Here is a 14,988-nt window from a genome sequence, read left to right as displayed (position 1 = left end):
AACTCTCGAAGCTGTGGAGCTTTTCGACATCTGAGGATACATGTATGCGTACCTACTGGCACGGATATCGGCTTAATACCACTGATTTCGGTCACTGGAGCAGAGATTTTTTATACATGTATTTTCAAGAACAGATTCTTTATTTCCAAAATCTGCCAGCGTCCCCCTCTTAATTATCCCCCCCCCCCAATAGAATGAAAATTGTCGTGCCCTAAAAGATATTGATGATTTCTTTAAAAGAATAGATTGGATAGAAGTTTCTAATCTGAATTAAATTCAAACTATTCGGAAATTGAAATTATTATTTGTCTTCTGCATCAAGCGTATGAGAAAAGCATTTGGATTGAAAATTAACTTCAAGCTAGAATTTCAATCAATTTTTCTCAGACGTCCGACACGAATTCGCTTTCTATCACCAAATCATATGCGGCTTTTACCCAACCAACTCAGAACCAGCAGCATACTTTGTACATATCTTAGGACTATCTTAAGATACGTCTTTGGATGTAAAACAAAAGCATCTTAGGAATATCTTTAGTTAAGATGTCGTAATTGGGGAGGTGGGGCGTGGTCATGGGATCCGGTCCCCTTGGGAGTTGTTGAAATGATATTAATAGTAAACCCAATCCCTCTAGAAAACACGGACCCCTGTTACAATGGCATAGAAAGTCACATACATTTATACATCTTCTGTATATCTATAAAGGCAAAGCGATTTAACACCCCCTCCCCCTCCAAAACGAAATAGCTATATAAGGTATGGATAAGTTTATGGTTTTTTATCCTTGCTTGACAATAATGTCTGAGTCTTCTTTTTTTTTTTTTTTTTTTTGAGTGCGCGGCTCTGTACCCTCCTTCCCCCTCCGGAAAATGCCTGTATCCGCGCTTGATATGTATTGGTAATAATAAAATGTTTCAGAAATTTTATAAATAATCGCTATTCCTCGATTTTCATTTCAAATTTTTTATCAGGTTTGTCCATTCTTATCCCGTTTTCATGTATTGAGCTGTAATAGATATAATAAGATTTATTTTCAAAATGCCACTTCTTGTGGTTGTTCGTCCCCAGATGTAACAGACCCCCCCCCTCTCTCTCTCTCTGTAGAAAGGTTGGAGGTAGTGCCCGTCTGCATCCGCGCCGTAGTCACGCTTATGAACGTTTTAACCTGCTACATGTTTCATTCATCAATTAATAAATGTATTTTCTTTTATCACACTTTCTCTTTTCTATTTGTACGGTTAAATGCATACATATACAGTGACACGGCACAGTGCCTACTTAATTGATTTAATTCATAAAAGAAATTAATATTATTACAAAAACTATTGGATTAAATTATATAAGCTCTGTAAATTCAATATATTCTAGTTGTTTTCCTGGCACCAGCGCTTCTAATATCATTTAGATATGTCTTAGGATAAGCACATCGTCGTCTTGAAGTTAGGGCAAAGATAAGGAAGTCTCCTAAGATAGGATAGCTTCGTTGCCCCCCCCCCCATCTCTCTCCTCCCTATGATATGCCGTAAGCTCGTCCCAGGAAAGCTTCAAAAGCATGCCTGCAACTTTAGAAAAACATACCATTCTTTGACAAAGAGAGATAGAGAGAGAGAGAAATTTATGACGGCAAGTGCAAGGAAAATATATATATATATATATATATATATATATATATATATATATATATATATCGGAAATATCTATTTTAAAATTCTATTCTTAATTGCAAATATAGATAGGTTCCTACAGGCATTCAGTTACATGTAATAGGAACCCATCTACTTATTTAAAATAAAAAAAAACTCTAGGAAAGACAATAAATCAATTATTGTTATCAACATTATTGTATATATATAGGATCTCCCATGAGTTGTAGTTGGATATGATTTTTATCCAACGAGTTGTGTTTTTTATCCCCGAGCCTTGGCGAGGGGATAAAAACACACAACGAGCTGGATAAAAGTCATATCCAACTACAACTCATGGGAGATTCTTTTTATCCAATGTTTAATACTTCACAACCAATGTTTACACTGTTTTATGTAGGACTCCACTAATTTTACTTCATCACGCTAACACAAAAACCATTGTGACGTCACAACTGCACTTAACTGTGGGATATGAAAAAAATATCCAATGAGTCATATCCACGGGATAAAGGGGTAAACATGGGATAAATGTCGATATCATGTTACAATAACATTGATTTCATAAATGAAGTGTGATAAATTCATTTGATAGCTATTAGAACTTCGAAAATATAGTGACTAAAATAATTAAACTCTCTGATTGATCAAAAACAAAATTAGAAAAAAAATATTGAACTTTTAAAGCGAAATTATTTGTAGGTGGCATTTTTAAAATTTCAATTAGCCAATAATGCGCTTTTGGTTAGATGAATATTTTAATAGGTTGAAGGAGTGGCAAACTGAATCCAGTGTAGGAATTCCTACCACTCTAGTTATTTCAGTGGAGAAAATCCTACAACTCTATAGTTCATTTTTTTTCTTGGGAGAATCCTACTCTAGAGCCAGTTTTCCGCGGTGAGGGGGATTTGAGAGGAAAAGCCTACTCTAAAAGACTAACTAGGAGGAATGAGACACATATTTTGCTAGGCATTTCGTTAAATTAACATTGAATTAACATAATAATTCAATTTATATCTTCGAAGAATAGAGAAGGGGGGAGGGGTTTTTTTCCCCATCATTTGTCACCAGTTGACCAACATCTCTCTCCTTCTAGATCTCTCTCTGCTTTACGACAGATTCAAAATGTTTGGAGGAAGGGAGGAGATTAGGGATGTGAGTCTGCAACTATATAAGCCAAGTATTCACATAGTGCAGTTTTGATTTATTAACTATGCTGTATTTATTATATAAAGGCATGAAATAAAATGTGATAATAATATACGTCATTATAATAGTCGTTGTTACATGATTTTGGGGAATGCGAAAGAGAATCTGCTTAAATGCATGTAAAATTTTAATTTTTGCACTCAATATAATTATGTGGGTTGCAAATTTCGAATGTTCATTACGTCATACATGCACTGAGGTTTTCATCATCTCAACCCCTTAACAGCATACAATTCATCTAATTCTTGAAAAATATTCAATGACTAAATTAAATTACATGAAAGTTTATACCTGTATGAAATCCGGAAAATGGAGGGGGCTAAGTATCTCATTTTTGACTCATCTTCACGTACCTAAATTAATTCTTTTCTTCCTGTTCAACTATATCTACTTTTGGTTTCAGAATTACATTGTAATTAGTTATCAGTTAGTTGATCAATAGTCAGTTAGGATTTAGAGCTGATGAGGGAATCCGTACACCTACCCCTGGGATTTTTCAGTCTTAAACTTTATAGAGTCAAATAACCTCCCCCCCCCCCCCCCCAACCCCCTAAGGAGAGGAAACGCAGAGCTTTCGGAATTCATAAAATGTACATGCATTTACAAGAAGGAAAGGGGTCTGTCAGTGTAACCCCTTTCTAGTTAATTTTGTATCATTCATTTGATTTATGCCCAATTCTTTTTAGATGCATGTATAATATCCTCTAGTCCCTTACAAAGTCTTGTATGATGTTTTCTTTTTTATTACATGTGCACTGCATGCACCGCTTGATATTGGAAAAAAACATCTAGTTCAGAACATTAATAAAAGTGTTAAAGTTCTGCCGGCAATTAATATTTCGTAGTAAATAAGGAAATTCTAAATACTAAATTTGGAGATTTTTCAAATTGGTGCGCTCATATCTCAGTCCTTATCCCAGTTTACATCAAATCAATGTATTTAAGAATAGTTTGATTTATATTAAGATTTGGGTTGTTAAGCACAACATCTTGTAATTTTTGCTAACCAATGCAAAGTAACATGCACCGCATGCACCAATCACCTTTTCCTAGTGAGTACTGAATCTATGAGTATTAGTATGCTGTCACGATTGTTAAATTCCTGTTAAAGTACATGCATCATTGAGGGAGTTAGCAAGATTCCAGTTCCCCAAGGCCAGGACTATTTCCCGAGGCGAAGCCGAGGGAAATAGTCCTGGTCGAGGGGAACTGGATCTTGCTAACTCCCTCAATGATATACTTTTAACTGTTTTATTATACCGATACAAACGTAAAATTTAGAGGATTCGGATGGCGTGATTTCAAAGCAGGGATTAGCTCACTGAACTAACACACGGAGATAAGTCCATTCACATATCATACCAATGTAAAAGTAAAATCATTTCGGATAACCGGGAATTAGCTTTCGAAAGAGGGATTAGCTCATTTGACTAACGCACGGGGATTAGTCCATTCATAACGATTTCCAGGGAATTAGTCACATACAATAACTGCGATACAAACACTTCGTGGTCGTTTCATTTTGTAAATGAGCAGAAACTGTACAATAACTACAAAATATTAACAATATAGAACTGTTTAATTTTAGCGATGATGGAAAGCTGTATGAATCACTCAAATTACATGACAGCGCTGTTACGTATTTACTCAAAATTTTAGATGAATTTAGGATAGAAGTGAACAGCGGCGGATCCAAAATTTTAGAAAGGAAGGAGGAGGAGAGCAGTTCACGGATGGTTTTCTTTGACAAAATAAAGAAAAGAAAAAAATTGTCCAAACTCTAAAATCGTATTTCCTGGGTTAGGGATACTAGCTCATCATTAGTCCTAAAACTATGTGCCTGGTCGTTACGTGTGGATAAATTAAATGTGTATACAAGTTAAGCAAACACAATTTACGAAAGTCAAAAAGAAAAAAAAAAAAACTCAAAGTTTTGGGGGGGGGGGATGCCCGACGCCCGCCAGTATGTGCTGGATCCGCCTTTGGCTACTTCTTTACTCTTCCTCCCTCCTCTTTCATCAGATTCTGTTTGTTTTAGTATCGAGTCAGGAATACTGTACATGTATGTGACGACCGGTGGATAACATTTCTCTTAGAATTCAATCTGCCAGAAACATTTTTGCTTGATACTATTAAAGAGTTTTGACTGTACACATTAAAAAAAAAATCTTTGCTTGATTATAGCATAATCTATAGGACTTTTGAAAAAAAAATTAAACAAGGTTGATCATGCAAATGCATTCTTAATTTCTGTTAACCATTTGTCATTTTTCCTTATTCTTTCTTCATATATACACTCAATATACAGTCACATGAATTTTTTTGAGTTTAAGCTAAAATTTCAGTTTCCTTGAAAGAGGCGGTCTGTCTAATTTTATGGGGTACATGATTTCACACCTACATTTAGGGCTTTCTTCCAAAAGTATGTATCTATTTTTTTTTTCACCTTCTTTGGCATATTTTATAAATATGCATCCTTGCTTGCACTTATTCACATGGTTTATTTGTTTATCTTTGGAATTTTTTAAAAGTTAATGTAGCATATGCACTCAGAATAGCACATAGCACCTGCATGGAATTAGCATTTAGCACCTGCATGGAAATATCTCTTACATGTAGCAACTGCATGAATGAACGTAATTTTGGATATTGACGCCCACATTACCCCCAGATTTATGTACATGTATAGTTCTGTACTGTGATATACAGCTTTCTATATCATTTGTCTACTAACTTATATATACATATATTAATTTCAGAATATATTTACTGAAACCTTGTTCTTTTTTTTCAATGAAGAACGTTCTTTTGAAAAATAAACTAAGATTAGAATAATAGTATATTTACTGAAAAATTGAAAAGGGGGGCTAAACCAACCCCCACCCCCAAAAAACGTTTGGGGACTATGCCCCAATTTTCAAAGCCTATATTATGTCTATCTTTGAAAAAATAAGTTTGGGAGGCTGCCCCCTCTAGCCCTCCCTCCGGTTCCGACGCCTATTACAAGTTTATTACGCATCGCTTCTTATCATCAATATTTCACATTATCAATTTCTATAATGTAATATTAAGAAAGACTTTTTTGGGGTGGGGTGGGGGTTAATTTTTATTTCTTTCTTTCCTTGGTTTTTTTTTTTTTTTTTATTTATTTAACTATAATTTATTCATTTTGAGGGAAAGTTCATCCTAACTTAAAAGATGGAACAAAAATTCTCAAAAAACATGGGGCCAAAGTATACTTGTAGTTTGAGTAAAAAATCAATCCATGTCACTTGATAACCAGTAATTAATGAATCAGTTTTACATGATTTCTCGTAATTATGCGTAGAGAGGTTTGTAATCTATATAGAAAAGGAGAAAATATAACGCGTTAAATTATATGACAATTCTACATTGTATATACATTCAACTATGGAAACCTATGTTATTGTTATACAGTACTTTTTGTAATGACAAAATGTACTTTCATGGGGGGTTGTGTATGGACTTTTGTTGCGAGGATAAAAATGGCAGTGCATGTCCATAAAAAATTTATATTTTCTTTTCAAAGATTTGCTTTTGTATTATAAAATGCATGTAATGAATTATAATATCTAATAATATCTATTTTCATGAAAGTAAATAAAGGAAGAAAAAGAACACTATGGAAACCTAGCTCTTTATATCTGTTCTATAATGCTTTTTTGGGGGGGGGGGGGGGGGGGGCAAATGCCATTAAAATCATCAGCCTTTGTAAGTTCACTTATTATTAAAGTAGTACTATCAAGGAACGGCATTGATAAAAAAGGGTGTTGAAGTTCTTTTATTATTTTCCTTAATCGGCAAAAATTATGAAAAATATAAAACAAAAGCCGAAAACTAAAATTTAGGTGGAGAGAAAATTGGCTTGAGGGGTAGTCACACTTTATAGCTTTTAAGCTGTGTATGATCTCTCGAAAATATTGGCTTTCCTTAGTAGAAATCCTTCTCTAGATCCAGTTTTTCCGGGGGACTCCCCCTCTAAAACCATTTTCCCGGGAAATACTTGAGGGGGGGGGGGTCTACCGTACAAAGTCGGTACTTTTGCTGGTTGGAACAATGTTGAGGTCTACATGAATATTTTATGTTTTTGAAGGGTCGAAGAAGGTCTTGATTAAAACTATGTAAATTAAGATTCACGACGCTATCAACCCCCCCCCCCCCCCCCCGGCCTGTGTATGACGAATGATGACCCTTATTGTCAACACACATGGCGCACGTTCTTACAGCGCACCGTAAGAATGATTGAAAACAAAAAATGTGTTTCCTAACTTTGTTTACATGTCTTTTGTGGGGCATAAGCAAAACGTCCTCTATCGGATAACACATCGTCCTCGCAAGGTTAACACAGCGTCCTCTCAAGCTTAACACATCGTCCTCTCACGGTTAACACACCGTCCTCTCAAGCTTAACACACCGTCCTCGCAAGGTTAACACACCGTCCTCTCACGGCTAACACACCGTCCTCGCAAGGTTAACACACCGTCCTCTCACGGCTAACACACCGTCCTCGCAAGGTTAACACACCGTCCTCTCACGTTAACACAACGTCCTCTTACGTTAACACAACGTCCTCTAAAGCATAGTGAAAAAATCATGCTTTAATTTTCAAAATACAACATAATGCAACCCCCCATCGTGTATCTAGTGCCAAACCTTATAAATATACCAAATCTTGAAAAAATATCTCAATTAGAAAGTATAGTCCTCGAAGGAATGTGGGGTGTCATAGTCCTCGAATGGTCGGTGATGCATGTGAGGGTGTGTGTGTGTGTGTGTGTGTGTGTGTGTGTGTGTGTGTGTGTGAGGGGGTGTGTGTGAGGGGGTGTGTGTGTGTGTGAGGGTGTGTGTGAGGGAGGGTGAGAGGGTGTGTGTGTGTGTGTGTGTTATACTTATATAATTATTTATCAAATATACAACTTTTATAATTTGGATAGGGAAGGGGCAAATGAAGTAGTTTACTTAGAAATTTGAATTTTAATCTGTTAAGCATTTTTGTATAACTTTCCAAAAAAAAAAAAACACAAACTAAAAATCAGTTTCTTGTTATGTCCTTTCTCTTGAAAAAATGGGAAATACATTATATACATCATCACATTCGATAAAAAACAAGAAGAAACTTTTCCTTTAAAATTTTCTTTTATTCAACATTTAAAAGGGTATAGCAGCAAAATAAAATCTCGGTACAAAAATTAAAACAATCCAAAAAATAAATAAATAAAATTCGTAAAATATCGTTTATGACATAGTAAATAAATGCCAATCATTTTTAAGGGACCAATCAATATTTATCATCGGTGCTAACGATTTTTTTAGATATATAAAAATTCTTTATATCATACATGCATATCATATAACTTCCCATTTATTCAGCACAAGGCATCCAGAATTGTTTGGTAGATTCCTACCACTTGTATGGTATAGATTCTCTTAACTTGGGGAAATTTGGTATTTTCCTTTTCATAACTAATTGCTTTTGGAATTCTTTAGATGTAAATTTGGATTACAAGCAACCTAAAAAAAGTAGACAAGCTAAGTTATATGAAGCAAATGAGCCACATTACATGACTCTGTATTTGAAAATGACCAAGGAATTTTAATACTACTGGGATTGAAGAAGACTTGAATTATTATTTTTTAAAAAAATCCAACAATATGTTCGGCTAGTCAATCAATATTCGTTTGATCTCTTAAATGACTCTAGCTTTTTACATTTTTGAATTACATATGGCAAATTAGATAGGGTATTCTGTTTGTAATAACATATACTTATGAAAACTGAATTGATATATCAATTTTTAAGATAATCTGACATGTAAAAGGGCAGGAGAAGTTTCACACTAAAGGCCAGGTCCACATTGTTTAAAAAATTACAGGGGGATTTTGTTCAGGGTTATAAATTACTATTCATAAATGAGAATTAAGTGTCCCTTGCTTCCTTATAATCAAAAATCAATATTAGGTCCCATAGTTACATACTTACATGCCATTACTTACTAGCGTATTTTTAGTAATGCGTTTGCAGTGATAAGTTTTGTTACATATATTTAGAGGAAAAATATGAATGTCCCATTTACATTACTGTTGTAAAAAAAAATTGTCCCATCTTAATGCATGCCCCCAAAATACATGTCCCTTCATACTTTGCACCGGTAATAAATATTGCCTGGTCTATAACTGAATGAAATATTTTTTTTAAGTCACTTGAAGTCTGATCAGAATTTTGGAAAAATACATGTATTGAAAAACCATTTTAAATAAATTAATATAAATATTATCAATTATCAATTACACACCAATATTGTCATTAATTTTCAGACAAAGACGATGTTGCAGTGCAAGAATGTTGCATTTACCCTCGCCTTTAGTGTATTTTTCTTAGTTTTTGTCAAGGACGTTTCTGCAAAGGAGGTTGAAACAATTTTGCTGAGAAGGTACACCATTTAAAGTTTAATTTCTCTTCTCAAATGAGCTGTATAGTACAATATTCATCATTAAGCAAAGTAATTTTTTTTTATAATTTCAGCCGGAAATCTAGACATATTATGGCAGAATTGTTGCTGATGGACTATTTGGCCTCCAGACACACCGATAAATTAGGATACGGCCTTAATATATCACACTAGTACGTATTTTATTTCTTGAGTCTTACTTTAACAATTTACAAGTTTAACCACTTCATGTAGACTCATCGTATTTCCTAGTAAATAGAACTTAGTCTTTAAAAAGTAATGATAAGAATTTAATCTCCTGTTGGGAAAAAAGTGAAAATTAGCATTTTCAAAGAAGTTTTCGCATTTTTTGTTTCAGAAAAATCCTCGGTAAATGAAAATATCGATAGTAATGTTTACATTTGATTTCAGCGGTAGATAGCAAAATCAAGGTTTACTGGTAAGTAAAATCTCTTTTATGTTTGATACCACTACATATTTAATTATGTAACTTTAAGTTAAAAAAAAAATATGTAATTAACTTATTTTTAGTAATAAAAAAGATTTACATTGAAAAATTCTATTTTTGCTGAATTTTATTTTTCTCGAAATATTAAAATTTTTGATGAAGTATTGAAACTATGTTTGGTTCTCTTCTGTTTTAGATTCACTTGCAATCTGGGAGACTTCGAAGGTGACACCTTCCAAACGATGCGAATGTGATATTTCTAATACTGTAAATGATGATGTAATAAAATCCCAAATGTCATATTTTAGTCTCTCTCCACTTGTGTATTTAATTCTAACGTGCTGATGCAAAAGTCTGTCTTATACAATCTCTTAAAGGATACAGAACATATACAAAGTATCTATGAGGTAACAAGTGGACTTTTAACTTTGACATAGTTTTCTCTTTGTCCGTCTGTCTATCACAAAATTCTGCCCATCCCATCGGCCTCAAAACGTTTTTGGAATGGTTTTAAGGTTTCATATGATTTGCCTGTAAGATTTGTCATGATCTAAGTTAAGGTCCTATTTGAAGATACAAGATCAGGCAATGAAATTCCATCCGGGCTGTAACTCTGAAACCTTAGATGACTTGAAATGAAACCATACCCTGTTGTTGCCAATAATATAAAGTTATATCTTATGTCAAGGCCAAATGTAAAAGGGTCAAATTCCTTCGAATTGATAAAAATAATTCTACGTAGATGTAAATTTAAGTCTAAACAAAATTTACTATGTTTTTCGCCCGAAAATTGCATATTTTGACCAATATCTCCAAATTTACATCACTGGCCTCAAACTTTTTCTTTCATTATTTTAAATTACACGATATTCCCCACGATAAATTAAAGTTCAAGTTTTTTTATATCTTTGACAGCTGCTTTTTCAACAAAAATGGAACTCGTAAATTTACTTACCTTGTCATTGGTCATTTGCAAAATTATTTTGTTAAAAAACATTCTGATTGTACACACAAGTACTTTGAAGTTGATATTAAAAAGATGCTTGAGTTTCTGATTGACAATATCTATGTAGTTTTTGGAGACCAGGTCTTCCAACAATCTATTGGAATTCCCATGGGTACCAATTGCGCCCCGTTATTAGCAGACCTATTTTTGTATTCATATGAAGCAGATTTTGTTCAAAATCTTTTACGTGAAAAGAAGAAAACACTTGCTGTGGCCTTCAACTGGACATTTAGATATATCGACGACGTATTGTCAATTAACAATGGTTATTTCCATTCTTATGTCGATACAATATATCCCGGTGTGCTTGAAATAAGAGATACCACAGCGTCTGACACATCTGTTTCATATTTGGATATTTCAACTCGACATTTAGATATATCGACGACATATTGTCAATTAACAATTGTTATTTCCATTCTCATGTCGATACGATATATCCCGGTGAGCTTGAAATAACTACAGAGTCTGACACATCTGTTTCATATTTGGATATTTAACTTGAAAAAGACGTTAATGGTAATCTAACAACAAAGATTTACGATAAACGTGATGAGTTTAATTTTTCAATCATCAACTTCCCTTACTTATGCAGCAATATACCTTCATCACCTGCATACGGGGTTTATATCTCTCAGTTGATTCGATACGCAAAAGCATGCTCTAAGTATGTACAATTTCTAAAACGAGGTAAATTATTGACAAACAAGTTGATGAAACAAGAATATCAGCAGTCTTGTTTAAAGTCATAATTTCGTAAGTTCTATGGTCGCTACAATGACCTTGTCAGCAAAAACAATTTACCATTGAGTCAAATGCTGACTGACGTTTTTCATACTAATTGTTAGGCCATTATTTACACACTGAATTGTAGACGGATTTTTCCGTTATGTCCCGATCATGACAAGGAGCACACGGCAGGTGTGACCGGTCGGCAGGGGATGATCACTCCTCCATTCACCTGATCCCACCTCTGATGTTTTGGAGGTCCGTGTTTGCTCTGCACCTCTTTTGTAATGTTTAATGAACTTTTGAGCTTGAATATTGTTCGTTATCTCCATATATTTCATCACTGAGTCAAATGCTGACTTACGTTTTTCATACTTATCGTTAGGTCATTATTTACACACTGAATTGTTGATGGATTTTCCAGTTATTTCCCGATCATGACAAGAGCACACGGCGGGTGTGACCGGTCGGCAGGGGATGCTCACTCCTCCATGGCACCTGATCCCATCTGTAATATTTTAGAGGTCCGTGTTTGCTCTGCTTCAAAATTTGTATTGTTTAATGGACTTTTGAGCTTGAATACTGTTCGTTAGCTCCATGTATTTCTTTCAACCGATCAGTACTAAAGTCATGAAAAGCTTGATACAAGAAAATATTTTATTGCCAGTTTAGATTTTGATACGATACCCTAGATATGATATTTTTTAGTGCAATAATATTATTTAAACTATTTTACATGAAATAAGATTATATTTATTGCAATGATTACTTTTGGTAACATATGATAAATGTTAAAGTGATTAACCTTAAGGGTTACAATTTAAAGTTCAAAAAGGTCAAGTTAATTGTACCCTAGCTCAGTAACATGTACACTGATCCCCAATTTTCTTTGCGATTTGAGTCCTGCCATATAAGTAGATATCTAAGATATACTTCTAAAAAAATCCTTGATATTACTGATATCACGAGTGACATATTCTAAGTATAAATATTAAGAAATCGTTATCGCTAAATTTCACGTCAGATAGCTTACTATGACGACAAAGTACAGTGTATATGCAAGTCAGAATATCTGGTGGGTGCAGACTAAACATACCCGTCTAGAATAACATATTTTCTCGTACAACCAGGTTCCAGGGTCATAAAACTTAGACGAGCTCACCTTTGATCTCAGTCTCACTTTTACAAAAGGAATTATTGGTGGAAAAGTGAGACTGGGATCAAAAGTGAGCTCATCTAAGTTTTATGACCCCGGAGCCAGATGACGTCTTGCTAGCAAGGTAATATCCAACTCGGATGGGAAAATATCTTGCACATACGACATAATAACATGCAAATATGAGAATGTATTTAGTTTGAACAGTATAACAGCTCCAAAAACTTTTGACCTAACATGCTCTTTTGAACAAATTAAATGAACATTTTGAATAAAAACATGAATACCTTCTTAACAAAGATGAAAAGAAAAAAAAGAAATATGGTTTGAATTTTATGAGATTTTTTCATATGTTTGTTTGATTCTCTACCTTCTAATAAGTAGTTGTTACCCAATTTACACGAATAACAGCTTTAATGGAACCAGGCATGCTATGAATTAGGTTTTTATAGAACTTTTTCGGCATTGAGAACAATTCTCGCTCGAGTTTCTTCCACATATTTATCAAATTGCTGATATTATTTGAGAAAGGTTCTTCCGTGTGTTTAATTTTTGAGTTATGAAACGGTGATAATACAAATCACCAAGTCAAAATTTCTAACACTAATAACTAGGTACAAACCTATTTCTGAGAAATACTTAATACTGAAAGCTTTAAGTATCTCCTTCTTAGTACACGATCTTTCTCAAACTAAATGAAGTTTGTACGCGTCTGTGATCGGGAAACGTTACCGATTCAAACCCAGTTTAAACATTTTTGGCCAATTAAAGAACATACATGGTCAAAACATGCCAACCACTAAAATAGATACTTGTAGGACACCCAGAGAGAAATGCTACTCAGTTCCAAAACTTTTCTGTGTAAACTTAATTCATAGCATACCTAGCAGTGTTAACGATGTATATATAATGGAATAAGAGCGAGAAACTAAATACTAGAAGCTAAATCATGAATGCAAAAACTATGATTCGTTTAAAAAATTCATCAAATCTTTTGTTGAAGTCTTAGTTTAGAAGTAATGTATTTCCAAAATGTAATTTAATATGTTCATAAAGTTAAGTTAGGTTAAAAAGTGTTTTGAGCTATATTTATATTTATATATATATATATATATATATATATATATATATATATATATATATATATATATATATATATATATATATATATATATATATATATATATATATATATATATAAAGAGAGACAGAGAGACAGAGAGAGACAGAGAGACAGAGAGAAAGATAGATAGATAGATAGATAGATAGATAGATAGATATAAGACGCAAAAAAAAACTCGTGCAAATTAGATAGTTATGTGAACGAGATAATATTTCGCTCACAGTACATAGTGTTTTCCATCTTAAGCGATAAAAGTAATTGCATATCCTTAATATTAACCTAAATAAGGCTTAATTTTCGTGATATAAAAAAAAACTTAAGTCAATATTTGAGAAATTGCCACCAGAATAGAAAAAGTCTGTGTCTTCCCAAAAACTCGGGTCTTTGCCAATAAATTGAACCTTTTAGTCAAATTCAATCAAATTAAGGATTTCAGGAGTTCATGTTCGAGGTACATGTAACTTGATGAAATAACATGCAATGAATAATAAATATATAACAGTGTTTCTTTCCTTAGATTAATTCTCTGGTTTCTCTGATTTGTCTCAATATAATTTCCCTAGCATGTTGTTAATTCATGATCATTGATTCATATTAGACTTGAACTTGAAATTCGTAGATCAAACAATCAAAGAAACGGCAAATATACATTAATAGCTAACAGGACTTTCTACCCTGTACTATAATCAAAGGTCAGTACTGTATTTCCATTTTAGATAGTCTAATTCATCCAGATTCCTGAACGATATCATTTAATTTGACAATTAATTTAACATTTTTAATCTTATATTTCGGAGCAAATTGAAAATGGATTCAAATCATGCCATTTTCATTGGGAAAAAAAGAGATATATCAAAAGATTTTCGTAATTAGTGAGTAAAAATCTATTGAAAAAACACCCTGAAAAAAGGGTGATTTAAAAAGTTTCTTTTGTTGTCCTAACACAATAAAATGGTTTCTGAATTGCATTCATTTCACCAGGGATGTTTCATACTCGCAATAGGAATTCGATTTCCTTCTTTATTTCCTATTCATCTTTACCTTTCTTTGAAAATAAATTTAAGCATCAGCATATCTTTAATGATTCACTGTAAGACCTCATCTACTATATTTCGATCACCAGGACGCCCTTTTAAAGGGAACAGCTTCATTGAATTTGAAAAATTCTTTTTGAAATACCGTAAAGTGGAAAAGTTGACCACC

The 14,988-nt window shown here is 33.4% G+C and overlaps 1 long non-coding RNA gene across 1 annotated transcript; it reads left to right on the top strand.

Moving 5' to 3' along the window:
• The first annotated feature begins 9,229 nt into the window (after positions 1–9,229).
• LOC133200879 (uncharacterized) lies at positions 9,230–9,762 on the top strand. The gene is made up of 3 exons (XR_009723009.1): positions 9,230–9,305; positions 9,398–9,496; positions 9,735–9,762. It is a non-coding gene; the product is annotated as an uncharacterized LOC133200879 (long non-coding RNA).
• The last annotated feature ends 5,226 nt before the right edge of the window (positions 9,763–14,988 follow it).

The sequence above is a fragment of the Saccostrea echinata genome, unplaced genomic scaffold, assembly GCF_033153115.1.
Source record: "Saccostrea echinata isolate AGI-Se365-2 ecotype Australia unplaced genomic scaffold, CSIRO_AGI_Sech_v1 ptg000041l, whole genome shotgun sequence".
NCBI classification, from domain to species: domain Eukaryota; kingdom Metazoa; phylum Mollusca; class Bivalvia; order Ostreida; family Ostreidae; genus Saccostrea; species Saccostrea echinata.
This window is presented reverse-complemented; position numbering and strand designations above follow the sequence as displayed.